Source organism: Odontomachus brunneus, unplaced genomic scaffold (assembly GCF_010583005.1).
Source record: "Odontomachus brunneus isolate Ranch 3 - 2012 unplaced genomic scaffold, Obru_v1 Obru_scaffold_055, whole genome shotgun sequence".
NCBI lineage: Eukaryota > Metazoa > Arthropoda > Insecta > Hymenoptera > Formicidae > Odontomachus > Odontomachus brunneus.
Window position 1 is genome coordinate 231,644 of NW_022639505.1, and position 8,296 is coordinate 239,939.

Below are 8,296 nucleotides of genomic sequence, written 5' to 3' on the forward strand. Positions count from 1 at the left end.
TATATATATATATATATATATATATATATATATATATATGTATATATATTTAAATTCGTGAAAACTATTTTAAAAAAAGGTATATATCAGGTAAAACTACTTTAAAAAAAGGTATATATTATCAAGCGACACGGTAGTGTCGCGAAGCCAAGTGCAAGCGCGAAATGGCCGTGTATACTAACGCCGCGACACTAGCTGAATACACACCAGATTTCTTGTTTGACCATAACGGTTGAACCGATGAGATTCTAGATAGGCGCAATCGATTCATTGGGTTTATGTTAGTTAATAAAACTATCTTTACTTTTGCTCTACGTTTTCTAGAACCTGAGATATTTTAGCTCAAAGTCCGAAATCGCTAAGTTTTACGATTAAGGAATTCGTCGTCTGAGAAAATGTCCAGGTTGACGTATTTGTCGCCAGAGGCGCTACGACTCAGATTAGGTGTTCAGAAACTCGGTATGAGTTATAGTTTGTTCTTTATAGCTGCGTTGCTGAACTGGTGCAATAAATTAGAACGAGACAAAATATACTTTCACTCTAGTTCTCACTCTAACTTATTGAACCGTTGATTATTGAACTTATTGAACGGTTCATTGTTGATAACTATACTGAATAAATTATTTGACTGTGAATATTTTATTAGAAGTTATGTGCTATATATATCATATATATATATATATATATATATATATATATATATATATATATGCATGTATTAAAATATCACATTTTATATACGAGAAACACCTAAAATATAATTTTACATTTGTGTATAAAAATATTGCACAACTGAAATTTAATGCAAACATTAGACTTCTTATATAACATGTTATATTAAAGTTATGTTGCTGTTATATTGTTGATGTAACTTAACCAGTAAATAACATAATAACATAACAGTTTTATAATATAGTTATATTGCAGTTATAAAGGAAATTAAGTAACCTCAATATTAATAATATATAACAGCAGTTATATTACATGTTACTCCTGTGTTATATCACAGTTATGTTCTGTGTTTGCTGGGTAAGACCTTCATGTTTACCTTAATTCGTTCTTGAAGTATCAAGAAAGTTAAAAAAATATTAATATCAAGGGATATGCACAAAACAGTCTTTATATATTAATTCCATGAGGCCACAAATACGCAAGTAACATAGTTTAGTTATATTAGCTGCGACAGCAAAAATGTGCTTATTATAATGCTGTAGTAGCTTTAATTACAATTATTTGACAGCAAATGCAATGTTGTTGTACTTTTAGCTGCAAAAGCCCTGTATCAGGTAATAAAAAAGTTAAAATACAGCCACAACTATTTCAGTTGTATTAATAACTGTAAAATCATTTTGACGACTATCAGAAATATCAAAAGGTGCCATTTTAGTTGCATTAATTGAAGTTAAGGAGATGCTAGAGTCGATAACGAACTTTAAAATGTTGATAACGTAAAGATGATCGTTACTGACATACTCATGTCATATTTTTCATATTTCTTGTATATACAAATCTTATGTAGATGTGTGTTGCTTTATTTTAACACATTTAACGATAAACCTAACTACGCATATATAGAAATATTTCTGCAAATATTTTAATCTCCTAAATTAATAAATATTTTTAATCTCCTAAATTCAGATGTAAACGTATGTTCTCTGAAATTTTCCTAAACGGAGCAAATTTATTTTTGCTTCTGAGCGGAGCAAACTCAACTTCAGTATGTACAAACTGCAAATATTTTGTATTAGGCGTATTATTTACTCTAACTAAAAGTGTCTGATAAGCTAATTAATATTCAAAATTTAAATTTTGGAATTTTTTATTATTTTTGTCATATATTGAGCAATCCTTTCATTTATTCTCGCACGTATTTTCATTATATAAGAGCATTTAATAAAGGATTAACTATTAAAGGATTCGATTAGAGAAGCTGTTCGCGGAATAACACCTGAAATGCTCGAAAACGCCATTTACAATTTGATAACACGCCTACAGGAAATCGAAGAGAATAATGGACAGCACATTGAACAATTACATTGAAATTATTTTTATATCGTAAAATATTTGTTTGTTAATCCTTTATTTCCTAAACAAAATTAAAGAAAATTTTTATAAAAGCCAAATAAGAAATTATAATTATAGCTAAAAAATGTCATTTTTTGAAAGTTTTCAAAAATTCTTTTTTATAATTTTCAACAAAACTTATTAGTGCCCTGAATATCCATGATAAATCTTATTATAATCGGACGAGCAATTTTATAGTTATAGAATTTTAAAGTAGAGAAGTAACTTTATAACCACCCTGTATGTTTTCCTGTTTTCCTTTACAGCTATCGATTCCTTCCCATTGTACACAATAACTTATAAGATGATTAAAAAAAGATACTTTAAATACTTTATAAAAAAGTGAACAAGAAATGGAAAATAATCAATTCTATTACTGTTTGCAAGAGATTCCTCAATTTCAACAGCTTTTCGAGCTGTCTCGTAGAACTTTTCTATTCGAGCGACGTCGCCTCTCCCGTGTCACGGGCTTTATAATAACTAACAGAGATTTATGCGCTTCACGCTTTTCGTTCTGAATTCATCAGCAAGCGTGAACGTCATTATCTTATATCTCCAATCAAGGCCGAAGTAAATTAAATTCTTCGCCGACAGCATATCGTGACGTCTGCGAGATGTTTGCGAAATTGCCGGACGTTGAAGTCTCTGCGACGAAACTGCGAAGAGAGGTGAAAGAATACGAAGAAGAAAAAGAAGAAGAAGATGCGTTGACGTGACAGTTACGTAGCACATTATGTTATTCTAATGATGCCATTTATTTTCCTCGGCGTGTTCGTACACACGATTTCAATCGGATCTCGATGCGACGCTCACGTGCAGCTATTCGTATGGAAATCTATTCACTCGCTTGCGCATGCGTGTATCCGTACGTATTTTCTTGCGATCCGCCGCATATTCGCAATTAACCCGGCTTATCTGCGAAATCTTCGCGCTGAATTGTGATCGGTGATTTGCGCGTTGCAAAAAAATTGCAAGGAAATTGCCATTAAATCGAATGAATCGTTGAGGAGCACATTGCGTGCACACGTGCTTAAGCAAAAAAAAGAAAAACGAGATCGAACTGTATCTGCTAACAGAATGGCTAATAGAACGGCTCAATAGATAACGAGGGATACCGCGCTGATGTTATGCAAAACGGCGATGTTCGTTGCGAAATTGAATAGTTCACTAAATTCAATTTAGATTAATATTGATCAATTTAAATAAATCTTCGGCAAGATATACAAAATTAATTTTAAATATAATTGTCTACGTTATCGACATTGTTCGAGTTTGTCATCCCTTTAGAGGGATACTGAAGCTGAAAATTTTACAGACAGAATACTGACATTTTTCTGCAAAGTTTATGTCGTATTGGTTATATAGAATTATAAATGCTTTTACGCAATGAAAATATGTGCAAAAATAAGTAGGAGCATTACTCAATATGTGACGAAAACGAAAAAAAAAAATTTTAAATGTGAAATCTCAAGTTGTCAGTTAGCGAAATAGTTATCTAATCCAAAAGTTCCGCAGCTTGTACATACTGATAGTATGGATGTTAGGGATTATCAAACAGAAAAATTTTGAAGAATATTGCTATACCTTCCTAAATAGCACAGAGAATTCAAAAAGACAAGGAATGTTCGTAAAATCGAAAATTCTAAAAAATTTTAACTTTTGCAAAAATAAAGTATATATGAATCTAATCATTAAGTTATTTTTCATTTTGGCTTAAAAACAATTGGAAGGGTGAAAACACTTGTTCAAAGAAAATCAAATTTTTCAAATTTTTGCTAATATCTCTGAAAATATAGGAGATATTGAAAAAATGTTGAATAAAAAATTTTATGGTATATAATTATCTTATTAAAGAACCATAAATTTTTATAAAAGTGAGGGTGAGAGGAAGGGTGGGGGAATAAAAATATTTTTTTTTCAAATTGTTGGTCAGATTGGTAAAGATAATTATATACCATAAAACTTTTTATTTAACGTTTTTTCAATATCTCCTATACTTTCAGAGATATTAGCAAAAATATGAAAAATTCGATTTCCTTTGAACAGGTGTTCTCACTTTCTAATTGTTTTTAAGTAAAAAAAAAATAACTTAGTGATTAGGTTCATATATACTTTATTTCTACAAAAGTCCAAATTTTTTGGAATTTTCGGTTTTGCGAACTTCCCTTATCAGTCGTATGTCAACAATTTTGAATTCATTTTTAGATGCAAAAAGAATTCTTCAGAGTTCAGTTCAGTTAAAAGAATTCCTTTTGCATCTAAAAATGAACTCAGAATTAGTGACATACGACTGAATTCTCTGTGCTACCGGGGTTCGCATCTGACTTCAGAAGCTAAAAATATCTAAAAAGTTTGCAGAAAGATTTCTACACATGCGTAATTAGATTTTCCGCTGAATATAGTGGAACAGAACAATATACATTTACATAAATTCTGTATGTACAAGAAATATGAAAAGAATAGTGTGATTGTGTTAGTATCGTCTTTGCATTGTCAATTTTTCGCCATCCATTCTAGCATTTTTTAAATAAATATGAATATGAATATATATATATATATATATATGTATATATATATATTATTATTAAACCGAAATAATAGAAAGCTCCTGAATAGATTTACTAATAGTGAGAACTAATAGTGAGAAATTAACGGCACATAAGGAGCAAGCATGGGTGCTTAGTGCTATTAAATACTAATATTACTTTTTAATAATATTAATATGATTGTGGGAGGATACAAATGTCCAGTATGTTAAACGCACGTATCGAAATTTTCTTTTCGACTAACGTACGCGGAGAATCAACCTTCCATACTTAGACCGATCCTTGAGTCCTAAATTTAAATATATATTTTAATTAAAATCTAGGCTGCGTTCCGAAATTCACTACCAGTACTGAAATTCTATAATATACGTAACATGAACTATAGATTTTCAGTATTGGCAGTTTCGGAACGCAGTCTACAATAGATGGAATAAGGAGTAGGAGTAAGATGAAATGGAAATAATTTATTTCGCTTACTCCCTTACTCCAATAAAAGTTTGCCCATCTACATCACATGGAGTAAGCCTGAATTAAGTAGTAAGAGCTGGAGTAAAAGAGTAAGTGAAATAAATTATTTCCATTTCGTCTTACTCCTACTCCTTACTCCATCTATTGTAGATCCATCTATCGGGCCTCATTGCTAAGGAATAGTCAACAGGCCCAGGACACGTTCCTTCAGGCTGCCCTACCATATCACGCGCAATAGATTGACTAATTCAGGTTTTCTGGTCAATATTTCAACCACTGTGGAAGTTTGTTTTTTATTAAAATATCTGTAAATAAAAACTTTAACTTTGCATAAACACAAAAAGATTGCTTATTTGCATTAATCTGATGTATTTGCAGTTACGTTCATGTCAAAAAAATTATTAAAATGTTAATTTATGTTACATACTATAAGTAGATATCATATTTTCATTTTTTGAACACCATTTTTTTGGCAAGTACTTATATAATTATGTATAGACTTGTTTTCCATTAAATATCATCTGTACAGCGAAAATTACTGACAAAGTTCTTTAGTTCTAATTGTTTTTTCTCTTTTTTGATATTTTAGGCTTTCGCGGTGTCCATGCATATTAGCTAATAGTGAAATATTAATGGCACATAAGGAGCTAGCACGGATGTCTTAGTGCTATTAAATACTAATATAATTTTAATATTAATATGATTGTGGGAGGATAAAAATGTCCAGTATATCAAACGCACGTATCGAAATTTTCCCTTCGACTAACGTACGCGGAGAATCAACCTTTCATACTTAGACCGATCTTTGAGTCCCAAATTTAAATATATATTTTAATTAAAATCCCAAACCCCCATTAAACCGAAGACTCAAATAGATTCCTTTTTTATATATGTTGCGAAAAAACTGCCTCCGCCAGGACTCGAACCTGGAACCTCCCCACTTTCTGGGCGGGACGCCTTTCCATTCGGCCACCGAGGCTTCGACAGTAATCTCGCAACACAATATTTATAAACTCTCTAAGATGTAAGTTGAGAGAGAACGAAAGAGTCGATCTCGTAAGAGATGTTATTATACGAGAGAGAGATAGCATATTTTTCCTACCAATGCTTATGATAAATCGAAATAATAGAAAGCTCCGCGTACGTTAGTCGAAGAGAAAATTTCGATACGTGCGTTTGACATACTGGACATTTTTATCCTCCCACAATCATATTAATATTATTAAAAAGTAATATTAGTATTTAATAGCACTAAGACATCCGTGCTTGCTCCTTATGTGCCGTTAATTTCTCACTATTAGTTATATATATTATTATTACTTATAGCGCGTATGACTATTTTTTATTCCTTAAATGTGTTCTTTTCTCGGGTGTAATTTCTTATATATTGTTTGCAAATGTGCAAGAATTGACCGAGTTTATTTGAGGACGCTGCACCCATAACTCCGATCCATCATTTAATTGATCGGATATTTATATCTGGAATTAGTTATTGTGAATTTCGTAGAATTTGACACGAAACACTATCCTAACATATCCTCGTGAGAAAGAGAGGCGCGCTGCTATTCTCGCTTTAACGACGAAGTCAAGGATACGTATCGAGTATAATTCCTCGCGCGACGAATGATCGAAAGCACTCAGCCGAGAATACGATAACTTCAAACGGAACTTCGCTAACGCGACTACGGTTTCCGCGCATATTTCTTGTTTTACGCGACACCCGCGATTGCACATTCTTACAATCTCTCCCAACAATCCGCGTTGCATTGTTAGTTCAATCGCGCGTTGTGCAAAGTTGTCGCATGCTACTTCAAGTCGAGAATAGTGTCAGAATGTATCTTCTTTTGAAAATATTTGTCTACTTTGAATTATTACATTATAAAAAAAGGGAATAGCCAAAATAATTCAAATCTTTCGAATTATGCAAAAAGCTTTCTATGCGAATTTGATTTCGAAGTTGTACATTGTACACAAATTTTTTTATTCTTTCAGTGAAAATTTTGTATTTATTTTATCTCATGTGTAAAATCTCTCCTTCATAAAACAAGTAATATAAAACAAATTAAAATTAAGTTTAATAATGCAATCACACATACACTAAATTTATTTGATATATTACTGTTTGTTTTGAAGCCGATTTTTTTGTCGAATTGTGTGTGTGTGTGTGTGTGTGTGTGTGTGTGTTTCCATTATAAACATTTCAGTTTATCCTAATAGAGAAAGCCGTAACATTATACTGAGTCGCTCCTCGGGAGTATATTATTGGCAGGGTTGAGAAGTAACTCGTTACTTGTAACGAAATTACAGTTACAGTTTTTCGGTAACTGTAATTTAACTTAGTTACATTTCCCCACTTGTAACTGTAATTTAACTTAGTTATTTATTTTTAGTAATTTGTAACATTTTTAACTTATGCAATTATATCAGTAAATAGGATCGTTATATCAATAAACAAAACAAATAACGGGGATGATGATGAGACCTTTTCTAAATATAGTAATTAATAAATTATTTTTTTTATATTTATATTTTTTTGCAATAACTGACATATACATTTTATTTCAATTTGCATTGAATTGCATACATTCTAAATAAGAATAGAAAAAAATATATATTTCAAATATAAGTATACAAAGATTAATAATAAATAATTAATAATTAAAATAAAAAAGAAAATTATTTTATCCATCTACTGCAAGATTATGTCTAACGTAATTCTTGTACAAAAACAGGTGATATTCCAAAACATTTACCTTTTAAAAAAAGGTAAATAAAAGAGCATCAAGTTCTTGCGCTCCGTAAAAAAAGCAAATTGTCATACAAAATAATTCGTACAACAAACTGTACTTTTCTACTACAAAATTAATGATATCAGGAAATTTATACCAAGTGAATATGATTAATTATAACATATCATTATATCATTTTTCTAATCACTTTATTTGTTATTAGACTTTGTTATATACTTGTTTTATATATATTACATTATTCTGTGTTAGGTATATGTTTAAACGAGTTTGTTATCATTATTCTGGAATAATGGTAACAAACTCGTTTAAATATATACAAGGTGTTCAAAAAGTCCCGGACCGGTGAAATATCTCGAAAACTAAGCATTTTAGAAAAAAATGTTTCAGATAAAAGTTGTGGCGTTTAAAAAGATGTATTTACTGATCACATCAGTTTGACCTTGGGTTGCGTAGCGAAGGTCAGGTCAA

At 30.8% G+C, this 8,296-nt stretch overlaps 1 non-coding gene across 1 annotated transcript; it reads right to left on the bottom strand.

Annotated features, from left to right (window-relative positions):
- Positions 1-5,983: 5,983 nt before the first annotated feature.
- On the bottom strand, positions 5,984-6,057 carry Trnas-aga. The gene has a single exon. It is a non-coding gene; the product is annotated as a tRNA-Ser (tRNA).
- Between the last annotated feature and the right edge of the window lie 2,239 nt (positions 6,058-8,296).